Source organism: Panthera pardus, unplaced genomic scaffold, assembly GCF_024362965.1.
Source record: "Panthera pardus isolate Hobbes unplaced genomic scaffold, ASM2436296v1 HiC_scaffold_17, whole genome shotgun sequence".
Lineage (NCBI taxonomy): Eukaryota > Metazoa > Chordata > Mammalia > Carnivora > Felidae > Panthera > Panthera pardus.
In genome coordinates, this window is record NW_026526732.1 from 84193068 (window position 1) to 84212120 (window position 19053).

The 19053-nt window shown below is 35.9% G+C and overlaps 1 long non-coding RNA gene across 1 annotated transcript in view; it reads right to left on the minus strand.

Annotated features, from left to right (window-relative positions):
• The window catches only part of LOC109263303 (uncharacterized), a 284420-nt gene that overhangs the window by 36818 nt on the left and 228549 nt on the right, over positions 1-19053 (minus strand). The window contains exon 3 of the long non-coding RNA XR_002078146.2: positions 11764-11867. This is a non-coding gene — a long non-coding RNA (uncharacterized LOC109263303). The remainder of the gene's footprint in view (positions 1-11763; positions 11868-19053) is intronic.

Here is a 19053-nt window from a genome sequence, read left to right on the forward strand (position 1 = left end):
AACCTAAATAAAACTGGAGAATGAGTGACGACCAAAAATCCAGTAGTTGTAATTTTCTTAAAAACAATTGAAAAAGAAAGGGAAGGAAGGTGAAGGAAAGAAACTTCACAACATATTTAATCTCTGTATTTTCTAATGCTCAGGAAATAAAAATAATATAAAATATAATATAAAAATACAAAAATATAAAAATAATATCAAGTCTCCCCAATACTTTGATGTATGCAAATAATAATGCAATACATGCCATTTACAAATTGTAAAATTAAAATTGTGTACGGCATTCTAACTATAAATACCACATGCTTATACAGCATTTTTTTGGAAGTAAGAGAGAGGATAAATAGCCTTTGGTTTTTATTCAGTTGATATTTAAATACAAAGTGACAGATCAGTGGGTTTGACCTAGATGTTGAAGTGGGGACCGTGTTGAGCCTCCAAATCCTCCAGGCCATGAAGAGCATAACCCTAGCAAGGTGCTTTGCCCCAGTGCAAGACGGAGAAAGAATGTCTACTAAAGGCCTAGGAGTTCATGGATGGCCTGCACCATGGACGTCTCTTGTCAATGTTGTGGAAGTATAGTCTTCCTGAAAGTCTGGTTTGGCATATCCACATCCTTTATAGGGTCCCAAGTCCAATTTTATGAAGTCCAGATTGGGATTGCCCAGCATATACATCTATCAGCAGGAAAATGATGAACAACCTGCTGGTTTACCCCAAAGTGCAGATATTCCCCATCCTCTTCCAGTTTTTTTCCTGATATAGATTCAGTCCCTCATTTAAGCTCTATCTCCTCCTTAAAATTTTCCTAGGTTTTTCTTCTCATGCATAGAAAACCTTCTGGAGATCTGTGGGTATGACCCAGTAATTTGCATTTAAACAAGTATCCCACCCAGACGATTCAGCCACCCAAACATATATTTGAGGAATTTCTCTCTAGCAAAAATAAAAGCTTTTGCAGTTTGTACACAGAAGATTGACAAAATCTAAGTTATGTTTTAAAATAGTTACTTCTGGCTGCTTTATTGAGAAAGATTCTAGGGGTCCAGAGTAGAATCAGGAAGACACAGTAAAAGGAATTTTTGCAACAATCCAGACAAGAGGTGATAGTGGTTCTCACCTTGGCGGCTGCAGTGGAGATGGTGATATACAGTCAAATTCTGGATATTTTTGATGATAAAGACAACAGGAATTTCCTGACATACTGAATGTGAGAAGAGAATTAGACAACAATTAAATATAATGCCACAATATTTGTCTGAACAACTAGAAGGATGGAGTGCTATTAAATGAAGTGAGGCAGGCTTCCAGTGAAGCTGGTTTGGAGGGTGAATGGAGCAGTTTGGTTTGAGAAATTATGAGTTTGAGACGACTGTTGGGCATTCAAGTAGAGATATCAAGTGGGCAGTCAGATATACAAGTCTGATATATATAGGAGAGTTTTAGGCTGGAGAGTTCAGATCTTGAGGGTTTTCAGTATCCATATGGCTTTTAAAGCTAAGTAGATGAGCCAGCCCCACAGTTTGACTTTTCCCTCTTTCCAATCTGAATTCTTTCCCTCCCGGCCACAAGTATTGATCCCAGGCTGCTTCTTAAAAAAAGTTTGCATGCTAAAGTCACCTCTGAGCCCACATCCCAATTCAGCTTTCACTGATTTATCTAAAATACGTCTAAAATAAGATTAACTCCTATATTTTGTTTGCTTCCTACCTGTAAGACTCAAAATTCCACAGTCTTTAATTTTAATTCATTCATTCTTTCTTTTATTCCTTTCATAAACATTTATAAAAAACCTACAAAGTTTTGGTTACCTTTCTAGGCACTAAAAGACTGAGAGCTTCTTACTAGTAACCAACTAAATGAGTTATAAAGTCTGCATATAAACTAAAACTAGAATATGAGTTTATTGAGGCATCACACTGTGTAGTGTAGTAAGGATTCTGACACCACCCATCACTTAACAATATAACTCATATCTAGTAGTCACATTGTCAGGTAACAGGATTTTCCATAATGTGGGGGATGAACTTTTTATTATAAATTTCAGTGTTTTCCTCCATTGTTTGTGGTTACCAGTGCTGCTAGATATTTGTAGAATTACTGTTATATTTCTCTTTTATTTATCATTTTGCCTTGTTTCATATCTATTGTCTCTAATTCTTTGTTTATTCACTAGCAAATAAAGCCATGCCTGGTAGGTAACTGATGAATTATTTGCCTTATAGTCAAAAAGGTTTGAGAGTTATTGGTAAGATACAATTACTCATGGTCTAAGAGGCCACCTATCTAGTATAATTTCAGGAGAAATTTGTAATCCAACACGTCTGCTGCAAACTAGACATAAAATTACATATTCAAAAATGCATTGCTTCAGGTAGAGCATGCCTAGTAGATCCCAGTTTACCTAGAAAACACTAAAAAGACAAATACTTTGTGTTGTTACTTAAAGTTGCTTCATCATTTTGCATTCCAAAGTAATATCTGTATGTGAGCAAGATGGCAGAAGAGGTAAATTTAGAGAGTTTAAGGGAAGAGTAAATCATGGTTGATCAGGTTTACTCTAAAGCTGTTCTTTTGAATCCCAAGGGCAGGCTTTGGGAACCGTGCTCAAAGGAGCTACTCTACGGGCTGTGGAATCAAAAAGTTCTATAGAGTCCTGCCTTACTACTTCCCACACACTGTCTCTATGGCTTCCTGCTGCTTGGCATCATCCTGTCTTGATCTCCTGACTCTAGACTGCTTACACCACGAAATCCCAGAGAAGTTGTTAGGAATTCCAGATTCATACCCCTAAATTTAAGATTGGCACCCAGACTCCCACTTGGTCTAGAGAAGGAAATCAGAGAGTCAATGTGAATTAAACGTAGGGAGAGCTGGGCGTGGAGCCAAACTGGGGTAAACCATACAAGCAAAATGGAAGAATGAGCTATTGGTTCAACGAGGTGGCAAGAGGCCAAGATAATGGTGCAGCAAAAGGATGAAAAGAACAGGAGAAGACAGGCAGGCATAAAAGTCTCTGAGACCACAGTGACAAGTCTGCCTACAGGAACATGTCAGGAATTGATCATTTCCCACCTCTGAAATGAGGATGTTCTTGGGTGCTGCTTTGAAATCACCAAGAAGACAGGTGAATTTTTTACACTTGTGGTTTTCTTTTCTTCTTCTTTTTCCAAATGCTGAGAGATGCTAAGTTCAATTTAAAAAACAAAATTTGAAATCTTTAATTAAAAACAGAAATCCGAAAGATAGGAAATCCTAGGAAGACTGCCGGTGGGTTATACTTAAAGTCTGTGGGACTCAATTGATGAGTTCAGTGTTTGTCAACATCAATTCAAACTGAACACCTGCTTGATGGAGCTCTTGAAAAGCTGTAGCTACTGAAAAACGTGCACCTCAGTAACACCTACAGTTGTTTCTGGTCCAACGTGGCACGCTCTTGACATGGAGCAAAAGCCTGGCATCTTTAGGAAACTCGGTTCTTCACAGATAGGGAAATCTGGACCCTTGTGAAGGCAGCAATAAGTAAAAAAGTAAAAATGGTCAGGTGGCTTGTCATCAGTGCTTTTCCTTCCCAGATTTTCTTTCAACTTGTGCCTGATCCAGGAATCCCACTATCCTCCACATAGCTTGCCTATTACTACCCTCCTTATTGACACACGACTATACAGTATCATGTCCTCAGAGACCCAGTTACCAGTTCCAAAGATTTCAGCCAGCAATCTATTAACATCTTTAGGCTGAGTTAAAGATATGCTATAGTACCTCCAACTTAAATTACAAAATAAATAAATTCCTTCATCCTGTGTTCCCTTCCACATTTTATAGAAAAGCCCCTCAAGACCCAATTTTGTTTTTCAATTTTTCCTTGAATCCACTCCAATAAAGCTTCTGTCCCTACTACTTCACCAATTCACCCCGAGTTGCCAAATCCAGTGGACAATTCTCTATGACATGACAACTTTTAACATGGTTGATCAACTTCCCCCTCCTAGAAAATGCGTTTTATTTTTCATCTGGGACACCACTGTTTTTAGTTTTTCCCACTTGCTTTTCCTTCTCACTCTCTTTTGCTGGTCCCCCTTCATCTTCCTGACTCCTAAACAATCAGACCTTGGAACTCTTCTTGTGACAGTTACTTCTAGAGTAATCTCATCCAGTCACAGCAATAGATATTGTCTACACTCTGATGACTTTCAATTTTATCACTCCTGACTGAATGTGCCCCTGAAATTGAGCCTTAAATATTCAACTGCATTTTTCACATCTCCTCTTGGATTTCTAATAATCATCTTACCATATACAGAATAAATGTCTTGGTTTCCCCCCCAAATGTTCTCTTCTAGCAGTCTTCTCCACTTTAGTAATGGAAACTATGTCTTTCCCATTAGTCAAGGGTCATATGTGTCTCTTCCCTTATCTCACATTCTACATCCAGTCCAACCGCAAGTCAGCTATACTTCCTGAATGTATCCAGAATTCAGCTACTCCTCACTATTTCCACTACTTGCACTCTGGTTCAAATCACCAACATCTCTTACCCGCATTACTATAACAGCCTCCTAACTAGTGTCCTTCCTCCTACTTCTGCCTCCTTATATTCTACATACAGAGATCCCCTAGATCAAAATCCAAGCAGATCAAAATTCCAGTCAAGCTGCTACAATAACTTCCCACTGCATGCAGAATAAGAACCAGAATTCTTACCATGATTTATCAGGTCATGTTCCATAGCCCATCTGACCTCACTGTCTCCCTTCTCTATTTGTTTACTATGCTGCAGCCACACTGAGGCTGATTTCCTTCCTCTTTCTCAAACACAGTTCTGCCTTAAGGTCTTTGAACTTGATGTTCCCTCTGCTTGGAGTAGTCTTCCCACAAATACCAGCATGGCTCAATCTCACTTTCTTCAGACTTTATTCGGTTTATATCCCTCATCTTGTCAAGGATGTCTTTCTTAATATCACTCTATAATAAGTAGATCAACTTCCTTTCTTATTTATTTTCTATCTACCTCACCCTGCTTTATTTTTCTTCAGAAGTTTTATCACCGACATATTGTATAAGTAATGACTGATTATTTACCTTACCCTCACGGGAATGGAAGCTCCAAGGTAAGCTTCCATTTTGTCTCTGTGTTTCACTGTTGTATCCACAATTCTTAGAATAATGTCTGGGGCTATATAGAAAATATTTAACAAATATGAGCTCACCTATTTAATTAAATAAATACTAAGTGTATTTATAGACTCTTTAATGCCGGTTGGGAGTCACTTGTTTCCTTCCTGGTGCTCTCTCCTGAATCTAGCTGCCAGTGTTGTGGTAGGGTTCCCTGCCTAAGGAAGGAATGAAAAAAAAAAAAAAACCCTCAAGGCAACCTGGCTATACACGTTCATGACATCCCTCATGACCTTGTAACATGAGACCACTTAATCAGACTGCATGTTTGTGTGTTACCATATATGGGAGACAAAGAAGTAAAAGATGTATAAAGAACTATGCCATGTGGCGTTCCAGGCTCAGTTCTCAGGGTATGAACCCAGCTGAGCCAAGCTGGCACAAATAAAGTTGCTTCCTGGGAAGAAAAGCCTCAGTGTCATGACTCTCTGTGTGAGATTCCTGCTACATTACCCCAGGGTCTACTTGTGCTGGCTCAGGTGACCATTCTACTTCCTCATGCCACAGGAATATTTCTTCATACAATGGAATAGAGGAGAAAGAAACAAATTGGGATTTACCTGTTTAATCATCAAACTGATCCAAACTTTATGCTAGGCACTAGGGATCCAGAGATGAAAGCTTTAGAAAACTAACTGTGAACAGTTTAACTGGATGAGAAAGGCAAGACAACAACTTCGATATGTTATTCAAAGAGCACATAAAGGATTCTATCGGAGTACAGAACTGAGTCCTAAACCTCAGTGAGGTACAGGGACACAGGAAGTGAAAAATCGGAAAGGTTATGAAGTTTGCCGGTATCAGGAGAGCAGGGATGGATACTCCGGGTATAATACATAACTTGTGGATAGTCTTCAGGGTATTAAGAAGACTGCAGAGCAGAACATAAGCTAAAGAAGTAGACAAGAGTCAGATCAGCAAGAATGTGCATGCCGTGGCGAAAGAGTATATATTTTATTTTGAAGTTGACAGGGAGCCATTGAAGAGGTTTGAGCAAAGGAATGAAATGACTAGGATCTAGTCCTGGCCCCGCCCCTCACTGACTAGGATTTAGGCCAAATTATTTGTTGCAATTCCTATCCAATTTTTTAAGCCAAAAAAAGCCCTTGTTCACACAAAGGGTATCCAGAACTAACACATAAATCAGATAAAACAGAACACTCTGGTTGAAGACTGGCCTGTTTGACCCTTTACTTTTTGCACAGTCTCTGAGGCCCCACCATGAGATCCTCAGAGCTCCGTGGATTACAGGCACCAAAACCACTGACTACGTATCTGTTTCCTCATCTATGCCAAATTCCATAATCTCTAGAAGACTTAAAATATGTTTTTTAGTCAGCCTTACACAGTTGATTTTCCCCTAATAAGATTCTAAATCAATCTTTTTAAATCATTTGATTGTGACAGAGGTGTCAAAACTGTACTTTCATTTTTCCACTAGAGAGCTTGTTTCAGTCAAAAAATATCCTTCCAGAGAATAACTTTTATAGGAAAAAGAGAGATGTCCAGATATGACTGTTAGACTAAGTATAAGAACCTCATGGCATCTTAACCAGCAGTACATGCTAAAGCCTAACTAGAATTATAGGGCTGCTAAATAGCAGTACTATCAATCGGTAGAAACACTGAATACCAAAGTTACACTTCAAATGTAAAGTTGCTTAACTCTGTTATCAGAAAAGAGTAGACGGTGAGATTTTGTTGCCTTTCATGTTTATTCTTCTCAGGCACTGCACCCTAGAAGTCACCTTTTAATGAAAGCATTCTTTCTCTTCATTTTATTCCAAAACTAAGAGAAGTCTCTTTCTATATGATTCTATTAGTTTAGTTAACACTATCTTGGATAAGTCATTTAAATTTATCCAATATAAACGGTGAAGAATAGACATTTTGGAGAGAAAAATTATGAGACTACAGCATGAAAAAAATGCAAATATAGTGGGATAGGTTGAGGTATTGAAAGATGTGTCTGATCTCCATATCCATTGTACTCCACGGCCCTTCCAACGCCTAGAGCATCATGCCATTTCTGCCTGAAAGAAGGAAAGTCACAGCAGAAACACTAAGGAAAAATAAATCAATCTTGGACTTAGCATTTCAGAACATAAGTAACAGCTTAAGTGGGGAAAAAGAAGTGTCTTAAATTTAAAGATTTAAAATTCTGTAGTATTCAGAGCTTGAAATTTATACTCCCAAATTAGGTGCATGTGTTAGGCTGAATAAAAACCACCCAAAGACGTCCACATTTCAATCCCCAAAACTTGCAGATATGATGCCTCACTTGTCAATTATGTACCCTGAGAGATGGATAGATTATTCTGAATTAGCCTGATAATCACAATGGAATCACAATAGCCGTTGTGATTGAGAAAAAGGCAGCAGGATTCGAGTCAGAAAAGGTGTTTTATGGAACAAAGAGTCAGAGCCAGAAAATAATTTTTTCTGGCTTTGAAGATGGAGGAAGTCACCACAAGGCAAGGAATGCTGGAAAAGACAGGAAACAGGTGATACTGCCGACCCATTTTGGATTTCTGACCTCCAGATAATTAATCTGTGTTGTTAAGCCACTAAATTTGTGATGATTTGTTGCCAGAGCAATAGAAAACCATTACAGATTGTGGCACTGAGATGGGGTACCTGACTATGTAGAAGTAGCTTTGGGATTAAGCAATGGGTAGAGGCCGGGAGCATTTTGAGGAGCATGCTAAAAAAAGACTAAAATTCATTGAACACACTGTTTGGTAGAATTACACTTAAAGGCATTGCTGATGAAGGCTCAGAATGAAGTAAAGAGCATGACAGAGAAACCTTATATCATCTTAGAGAAGTTCTTCAGGTAGAAATAAAATCATTCCAGATGGAAACACAGAAATGCAAGAAAGAATTGAAGAGAAATGAAAGGCATAAATATGAGTAAATACAAACAGATTTGATTAACAAAATATAACATAATGTCTAGTGTAGTTTAAAATGTATGTAGAAATAAAATCTATGCCAGCAACGTGGAAACAGAATAGGAATAAAGCAGGTTAAAGTGTTTCAGAATTTTAGCATTATTATAGAAGTAGAAATGTGATAATCTGTTACAAGACATGGACAGATATTTGTCAATTTAATAACAGCTGAAGAAAAGTATAGGCTTAGTTTTAAAGTGTCACTAATAAATTAATAGTAGGAAAAATGAAATAATAAAATTTATTTAATAGGCCAAAATATGAAAGCAAAGCAGAGAAAATAGAGCATACAACAGGTGGATCAAATAGAAACGATTAATAAGCTGACAGATAAAAACCCAACTGTATCAATAATTATATTAAATGTAAATGGACTCAATGCTGAACTTAAAATACTATATTTTCCAGACAGATTAAGGGAAAACTATATGCTGCATGCCAGAAACACAATTTAAAGACAAATTTTTAAAGTAAAAGAATGGAAAAATATATACTATATATATGTTAGCCAAAAGAAAGTCGGTGTAACTATACTATTAGACAAAGAATATTTTAATTAATAAAGTACTATTATAGGTAAAGATAGACATTTCATTATAACACAGCCAACGTGAGGTAGTTCATCTTCCAGGAAGATAAAACAGCTCTAAATTTGTGTGTGCTATCAAGAACATAGCGTTAAAATATAAAAGGAAAAAATTGACAGAATGAGAGGAACAGTAGACACACCCAAAATCATACAAGAGGTTTTATGCTTTTTCTTAGCAGATGGTGGAGGAAGTAAACCAAAAATCCATAGGGATATAAACCTAAAAATGCAATTCATGTATTTCATCTAATTAACATGTATATAACATTGCATCTAACAATGACCAAATTAACTTCTTTGCAAGTACACACGGGTCATTAACCAAAATTAATGCAGTTAATGCTGATACAACAAAGTCTTGATGAATTTCAAAGACTGAACTCATGTATTATATGGAATTAAGCTAGAAATAAAGGCAAAAGGTAACTAGAAAATTGCCAAATGTTTGGAAATTTAAGAAATACAATTATAAGTGGCCCATATATAAATGAATATATGAAATCAAAATTGTAAATTTAATTGAAGTTACTAGAGTGAAGTTAGAACATATTGAAAATGGTGGACTGTATCTAAAGTAGTGTTTAGAAGAAAATGTAATGCTTTAGAGCTGAACATCAATTCTCTAAGCATGTATCGCAGGCACCTAGGAAAAGAATAGAAAACCAAGCCCAAAAAGTATAAAAAATAATAATAAGTATATAAGCATAATAAGTATATAAAAATAATAATAAGTATAAAAAAATAATCTGGCTTAATCAGATAAGCATCTGACTTCAGTTCAGGTCATGATCTCACCACTGGTGGGTTTGAGCCCCACATTGGGCTCTGTGCTGACAGCTCAGAGCCTGGAGCCTGCTTCAGATTCTGTCTCCCTCTCTCTCTGCCCCTCCCCATTTATGCTCTGTCTCTCTCAAAAATAAATAAACATTAAAAAATATTTTAAATGATAATATAAGAGCAGAAATCAATATAGAGAAAAATCAATAATCAGAGTTATTTTCAAAAGATTAATAATGTTGAAATATTCCTAACAGAATTGATCTGGAAGGAGGGATATAAATCACCAGGACTATAAAAGGACACATCTCTACATATATCTAGTAACTTAAAAAGACAATCCGAATATTATAAACACCTTTATACCCATAAAAATTTTAGAGAAAATGGATGAAATCCTTGAAAAATACAACTTACCAAAACAAGAAGAAATAAAATATGTGAATATTACAACAATAATTAAAGAAATAAAATCTATACTCAAGTACCTTTCCACAAAAAAAAAAAAAAAGAGGCTTAAACCCAGATAGCATCATTGGTGAATTCTTCCATTTAATTATTTTATTTAGGGAAAACATAACATCAATCTTGTGCAATCTCTTCCAGAAAACAGAAAAATATACAAACACTTCTGAACTTTTGTATGACACTACCATAACTTTGATACACAAACTTGACAAGGGCACTGTTAGAAAGGAAATTCATAGATTTCCTATATGAAGATAAACACTCAAATGCTAAATAAAATATTAGCAAATTGAAAGCAGTGATATTTAAAAAGAATATACTACAACCATGAGAGAATTAGTCCAGGAACACAAGGCTGGATTAACACTCAAAAATAACTCAACGTTAATAACCCCATAACTGTTAAAAAAGAAAAGATATATGATCATTTCAGTATTTACAGAATAAAAATATTTGACAAACATTAATACCCATTCCTTGTAAAAAATCTTAGCAACTAGAACAGAACTTCTTAATATGATAAAGACCGTCTAGCACAATCTACAGCAAACATATCTGAGAGTGAAATAGTGAAAGCTCCCCCCCCTGCCCCCGCAATTAGGGAAGAGGGACAAGGATTATGCCACCATTTCCAATAAACATTTCAGTAGTGTTCACTGAAGCACAACCATGGTCACCAGCGGGCAATAAAGCAAAACTGTAAGCAGTATTTTATCATTTCCTTTTCCACTAAGTGTCTTTTGTTCTCAAGCAGAAAATCAGCTCGACTGAATTCTTTACTTAGTAGACTAATACAAACCTTCATTCCTGATGGGCCACTCTCCTCTGTTGCTGTTGTTGATTGCTAGAATTATTTGTTAATTTTTACTTTGGACACAAAAGTACTAAAAGATGTCTGAGAGAATCTTCTGGGTCTCAAACATAGAGAACATGGTGTTGACACCACCAAAATAAGTTATCTTTGTGGGGGAAAGGTGTGGTAGAGAATAAGAATGAAGAATAAGATGTTTGCTTAAATTCAGTAAAGATTCAATGCATGTAGCCCAGGGTCTAAGTCTGTGCATCTCTGAAGTCAAAGAGTTATTTAAATGCCAGATGCGACACTGATTGTATTCAGATGTTTTGACTCGAGGGTCTTGCTTTCCGTGAAGCCTTTATTCAGAGTCCCCACCTCTGTCACCACTCCGGGTTTGTTTTGTTCAACCCTGTCATGTTTCTCTGGTACAGTTATAATATATGCATCTGGAACTAATTGATGCTTGCTTACTTTTTAATAATCATCAGATGGGAGTAATAAGAACTGATCAGAAATAAAAGCTTATAAGTAAAGGGAGTAAAGAAAAAGAAGAATCAAAGTGCTTTAAAATTATGTTTTTTAAGTTTATTTATTTTGAGAGAGAGAGACACAGAGAGTGAGGGGAGGTGCAGAGAGAGAAGGAGAGAGAGAATCCCAAGCAGGCTCCACACTGTCAGCACAGAGCCCAAAACAGGCCTGAATCCCATGAACCATGAGATCATGATCTAAGCCAAAATCAAGAGTTGGATGTTTAACTGACTGAGCCACCCATGCGCCCCAAAGATATTGTTTCTCCTTAAGAAGAAATGAACCACCTTTGACATTCCAAGCCCAGAGAAGGAATCTCAGATAGTTTGTAAGGATAAAGGGCTCTTGTCTCCAATATAGCCTAAAAACTGGCAAGTATGGTAAAACGAACACACAAACAAGCAAACACCTTGTACTCAGTAGAGTAAAAGTCAATAGACAAAACATTACCAAAGGTGGTATCTAAGGTGACATACCTAATACCTCATGCCACATATCTTCCATTTGCCCCTTCAGATTCACTCTCCTCTTCTATTTTGCTCTCTTCTTACCGGTTCCAGTGGGATTTGACCAATGTGGACTACAGAAGAAAATGAAGAAAAAGTGTGATATCAAGATATTTAAACCCCTGAAGCCCTTCCTGAAGAGTCACCTTAGGTTGACTGCATCCCTTGGATGATCACTCCTCCTTTCAAGTCAGCTTCACTTCCTAATTGTCTCCCCTTCTAGGTTCTGGTAGCCTCTTTCTCCTTTCACTTTTAGGGTATGCTACTAGTTCTGTGTACCTGTACTATCCCTTGTTGTCTCCTTACATTCACATCTTTAGAATTACTTCCTGTGTAAATAAACTCTCTCCGAGATACATTAATTTGAATGTGCCATTTGTTCCTTTTAGGGACCCTTGTGAATATGAGTCTTATGTATCCCTGTGCATCCTACTGTGCTTCATGGAGGCAGAAAAGTTCAATTGCTTATGTTACCAAGAGTTACATGGACATAGCAGTAAGCCCGAGTTATCTTGATGGTCTTTTGCACAGAAAGAAAAATGAATAATGGTGACAGGGTAAAAGATCATATGGAAATGTAGCTGTCTTTACAGATGCTAGCACCAATAGATGATGACCAAGAACCAGACCCCTCTTCATTTAATACCCCGCCCCCAAACCCTCGGCATTGCAAAGCCCACCAAAGCATAACAGGGTCAGAAAGTATAAATTAAGCTTTTACAGGTGCAAAATTATTTTTCTTGGAAATGAGTCATTTCACTAAGGAAGGCATTCTTGTTATACAAGTGACCAAGAAATCTTGAATATTTTAAGTCATTTTAAACTATTCCTTCTCCTTCGTTTCTTTATCAATTAGTGACTGAGTATTATAATTTTTCCTGCAAAGTATCTCTTGAGTATATTTCTTCCTTACTTTTTTCATTAATTACACCTTTCTTAAGTACTTGTCTCTTAACATGTCTTTTGTATTAACTTCCAAAAAGCTGGAATTCCCCTCAGTCTATTCAATTATAACATAAGCATATCATAAATATATAGATATTGACATAGTTAGTATACATGACAATTAAGTTTCAACCCCTGGTACCAAAGAAAGAAGAATGTCACTCTCAAAACTAGGGCTATTTCTGCACCTAACATGAATCTTGTTCCATAGGTGTCTGCCTCACGTATGACACTTAAAAGTTTATAATAAATATTTACCCTATTCTCTGATTACAAAGAAATTATAAATTAAGTAACACTTTAGTTAATTGAATTGGATGATTTGGATATAGTAGAGTGCAAAAAAAAGAGAGTAATTTTATTGTTTCCGACCACTGTCATTGCAAATCTGTTCCATGATTTGCACTCATTTTAGGTAAAATTTGGGGAAGTATTTATAGCTTTCCTGATCACTGCAAGTCTCTTTTTGTGAGGCAAAAAAATGTCAATTCCCACCTTATATGAGAATTCTAAAGGTAATTAAATTATAAATAATTTAATCTAAATTCAAGTGTTTGACTTCGCTTTTGGAGGGTTGTGTTAGAAAAGAGAGTCATGGTGTAGACTTTTCTCTTTCACCAGTCCCCCAAACTTCCCACTGCCACTTGAGATCTTTGCAGGGCTAGAAACTGAGAAAGGAGAGGTATGGGACAGAAATGCTGTGCATGACTGACTTGGTTGTCATCTGGAGCTCTGCTAACTGAGCATGCTAATTCCTTCAAAGTTTTTCTCTTGGCAATGCCACTCTCAGCTCTCCCATTGGCCCACCAATACTTTTAAGTTTTCAGATTAGGTTGTTCTCTTCCTTGCTCTAATCAACCTTGACTGATAACCCATTATGCAAATAGCAAGCTCTCTCAGACCCTGTATAAATGAAAGATTTAGAAGTGTTAAAAATACACTGTCTCCATTTACGTATCTGATGCTTTCTAGGAAAATCTATAATACAGAGAAAAATGATTATTATGTGCCAGGACCTTACAAATGATATTTTATTTAATCTTCACAAAACACTTTGAGAAGACTTTCTTTATTCTATAACAAATGAGAATACTGACACTCAGAGGAGTTAACTTGCCTAAAGTTATATAAGTAGTGAATACCAGAGCCAGGATTCCAACCTCATAGAAGACTGATTATAAAAGTCAAATGAGTTAACACGTATAAAGGGCTTAGCTTTACATAGTAAACATTATTCAGCAGTTTCTTGGGTAAATAAAAATAAGTTGACTCCAAAAAGACATTCTCTTCTTTCTACTTGTCATTCAAAAAACTCTTGTGTAGTTCATTCATTCTACAAAACCAACCAGCATAGACTACTATGAGACCTTAATTTTCTGTCTTTCTACAGCTTAATAATACATTTGAAAGTGAAGCATACATATCTGAAACAATCAAGTAACACTGCAAGACATATTCCAAGATATGCTAATCATTATTTGAAAAAGGGAGAGATTAATGAGGATACAGCATCTAAAACTTCAGAGCTAACACAGAACTCTAGAGATCTAGTCACAAAAGGCAAACAGTTAAAAAGAAATGCACGTGCAAAAGTCAAAACTGAACAAAACACCCACAAGTCACTTTTATAGCTACCAATAAAGGCAGAACCCCAAAGCAAATTCTGTCAAACAGTAACTGTTTTACCAAATATTCTCAAAAGTAGGGTGAATGGTTACTTAATGGCTGAGGAAGATAAGTGTTCAGAAAATAAAAAATTATTAAAAAAAAGAAGAAAGATATTAGTTCATTGACATGGAATAAAAAATATGGAATAGTCAAAATAAATAATTTAAACAAAATGATTATTCAAGGCAATGTGGAAATAATAAGTTCTTAGTCAAGCTCCAAAAATAAAAATGGAAACTTTAAGGGAATATACTTAATGTGTTCTCTGGTTTTATAGCTGTGTGGCCCAGATTTAATCATTAGTTGAATAAAGGTGTTTGGCACTGAATATAAAGTTAGAGCATATATATGTAAATTTTTATATTCAAATTTAAGACCTAATAAAAGACTAAAATTAAATTAAAAGTATATATGGGTTTTGTTTTATGTTTAATTTATTACTTGAACTTAATCGTAAAACTATTTTTAAGTCCTTCTCTTAAAAGATATTTCAACAGATAATTGGCTAAAACTGGATGCACAAAAAATGTTTAAATGAATTCCACATGGATGGATTAATTTTATGACTCCAAGTGCATTTTAAAGTTTAGCTTCTAACCAAGATTGTGTTTTGTCTCAAATTATCATTTAATAAACATACCTATTATTAATTCAATTATAACTCATCTTTCTGCCTCATATTTTTCAATCATATTTTTTAAAAGTCAACCATCTTCTCTGATAAGTAAATGTGGAAACAACATGCATAAATTAGAGAAACTTAACCTACCTAAAAAATAAGATTAAAAAATATAAATCAGATTATATAATAAAATACAGAAGAGAAATTTAGGTTCAGAATCAATTGACTGAAAATTGTACATATCAGCCATGTCTTGAGCATTTTGAGATCAAGAAAACTAATTATCAAATAGTACACAGTTATGGAAATTTATGGAATGAATGAATGAAGGGCCCAAATTATGACACACAATTTTATTATTTCCTCAACCATTTTAATATATAATACATAAAAATATAATAAAATATCAAACTTCCATCTTCATTATAATAATCAAAGAGAACACTCATGTAACCATAGAAGACTGGAATCAATATTATTCATATTTGTTTTTTATTAAATTAACACATACTGAACTTATTCTCTTAAGTGCTAAAAATTTTAACTCAGAGCAAGATGGCAGAATAGAAGTATTCTTTACCATCACCCTCCCTCAAAACATTGATCTTGACAACTATCCATGGTTGAAAATACCTTTATACAGATACCATATGGTTTCACTCTTATGTGGATCCTGAGAAACTTAACAGAAACCCATGGGGGAGGGGAAGGAAAAAAAAAAAAAGAGGCTAGAGTGGAAGAGAGCCAAAGCATAAGAGACTCTTAAAAACTGAGAACAAACTGAGGGTTGATGGGGGGTGGGAGGGAGGGGGGTGGGTGATGGGTATTGAGGAGGGCACCTTTTGGGATGAGCACTGGGTGTTGTATGGAAACCAATTTGACAATAAACTTCATATATTGAAAAAAAATTTTTAAATTAAAAAAAAGAAAAAAAAAAAAGAAAATACCTTTATGAGAGTCCCAGAGTCCATCAGAGAAGGTCCAGCAAAAAGAGAGAGAGCAAGAGAGATAGAGAGAGAGGGAAAGAGAGAGAGAGAATAGATGCATTGAAGAGGGTAAAAAGAACAGTTTTACTTTACCTACATCATCTATTCCCCAAAACAGCACTGTTCTGTGCCAAGAGATCCATCAGCTTGCAATTTCTCCCACAGGGGAAAATGAAAACATAATGTATGAGCACCTGGCTTCTCCAGCCAAGCAGGACATTGCCCAAGAAGTCCACTTCTTTCTCACCTCACCTACAATATTGAAGTGATAGGCATGGCTGGGGGTGGGGTGGGGGGGGGGGTGCCGCTGGCAACAATGTCTCCAAATCATCAAAGGGCTGTGGATCTTACTAAACGCCTCATTGAATTCATAAAGAGGCTCACCCAGTAGCCTCTGGAAACACACTGCCTGCAGATCCCCTCAAAGGGTCCAAGAGCAACTTCTTTGTTGTGTACCTCACCCATCACACTTTGGCCAGTTCCTCATGCATGCCCCCCCCCCCCAAAAGATGTCCAGTCTGAGCCTTCACAGACAGCTAACAAAGCAAGCACAGAAATCCCCTATTCTGGAGGATTAGGAGAAAGCACACAAACTTGAGCATTGCAGGACACCACCTGAGGGAAAACAAACAGGTGACTCAGCATGCAGACTAGCTCTGCAAGATTGAAAGAAGGCATACAACTTTAGAAATCCCCCACAAGAAGGAACAAGAGATATGGAATGGGTACATCCATACAAAATGTCAGAGAGAGCATAAGAGTGCCTAGCCAGGCAAATTGGTGAAGGTGTTCTCCCCTGAAGCAGTGCACTCAGTAAAGAGTGCAGGATATGATTATTTCTTAAAACACAAAGGCAGCACTGCAAGAGTTCAAGGAACTAAGAAAAAAAAATCAAGGAGAATGACATCACTAAAGGAACACAATAATTTTCCAGTAATAGACCTCAAAGAATTGCCTGAGACCTATGAACTGCCTGAAAAGAATTCAAAATAATTATATTAAGGAAACTCAGTGAGCTATAAGAGAACACATATAGACAACTCAAAGAAATACATAGTACATGAACAAAGTTAGAAGTTCACCAGAGAGACAGAAATAATAAAAAAAGAACCAAAGAGAAATTCTCGAGCTGAGGAATACAATGAATGAAATTAAAAATACAATAAAGATTGTCAACATTGACTTGATCAAAGAGAAGACAGAATCTGTAAGCATGAAGCCAAATCACTTGAAATTATCCAGTCAAAGGAGATAAAAGGGAAAAGAATAGAAAAGGGCTGAAGAAAGTCCATGTGATTTATGGGACATCATCATCAACAAAACTAAAATACACATTATGGGAGTTGCAGAAGGATGCAGAGAGAAAAGAACAGAAAGCTTATTATTATTTTTTTAATTTTAGAGAGAGAGGGAGCACAAGTGAGGGAGAGAGGCAGAGGGAGAGAGAGAAAGAGGGAAGGAGAGGAAGATTCCCAAACAGCCTCCACACTCAGCATGGGGCCAAAATCAAGAGTCAGCTCAGGTCATGATCTGACAGTTCCTGAGATGGAGCCCTGCATCAGACTCTGCACTGACAGCACAGATTCTCTCTCTGCCTCTCTCTGTCTCTTTCACTCTCTCAAAAATAAATAAGCATAAAAAAAAATAATGACTGAAAACTTCCCAAATCTGGGGATAGATACGGATATTCAGATACCTGAAGCTTAATGGTCCCCCAAACAGGTTTAATTCAAAGATTTCACTGGAATACATATAACCAAATTGTCAAAAATCAAGACAAAGAAAACTTTGAAAGTAGCAGGTGAAAACGTTGGTCACATTCAAGGAAAACCTCCGCAGATTTCTCAACAGAAACCTTGCAATCAAGGAGAAAACAGGATAATATATTCAAATTGCTAAAAGATAAAAACTGGCAGCCAAAAATACGTTAATTTAGCCAGAAAAACTGTTTTTCACAAATGAGAAAAACAGAAAGTATTTCCCATACAAATAAAAGTTGAGGGAGTGCATCACCACCAGATCTGTCTTATAAGAAAAGCTAAAGGGAGCTCTCCAAGCTAAAATGAAAGGAAGCTAACATGAGATGTGAAAGTAATGTGAAGACATGAAAGCATAAAACTCACTGATAAAGATATGTATATAGACATATTCAGAATATTCTAATAGTATTATATAAATCACTTTTAACTCCAGTATAAAGGTTAAAGAACAAAGGTATTAAAATAATTATACCTATAATTTGTGGTGCGCATATATATATATATATATACACACAAACATATATATATATGCTATATATGGTATATGGTATATTTGTGGTATATATACCACAAATTATAGGTATAATTATTTTAATATATTTAATATATTTAATAACAATATATTTAATGCAACAACACTGATGAACAGGAGGATATATATACTAAGAGAAATAAGAGAAATAAGAGAAATAAGCCAGACACAGAAAAGCAAATACTGCATGATCTCACTTACATGTGGAATCTAAAAAAAAGTCAAACTCACAGTAATGAAGAGTAGAATTGTGGTTATCAGGGGCTGAAGGGTAAGGGAAATAGGGAGATTCTGGTCAATGGGTACAAACTTTTAGTTATAAGATGAATATGTTCTGGAGATCTAATATAGAGCACGATAACTATAGTTAATAATAATGTATTATATATGTGAAATTTGCTATAAGTTGATCTCAAGTGTTCCTATCACACACACACACACACACACACACACACACACACACACACACAAAGTAACTATGTAAGTATGTGAGGTGATGGATATATCAATTGGTTTAATTGTGGTAATCATTTCACAATGTGTATGTATATCATAACATCATATTGGATACTTTAAACACACAATTTTTGTTTATCAATCATACCTCAATAAAACTGAAAAAAAGAAACCAAAAATATAGTAACTCATTAATTTCATCTTTATAGCATCCTATGAGATAGGTACTATCATTATCCCCATTTTACAGATAAAAAACTAAAGCACAGAGTATTAAAGAACATGCCCAAG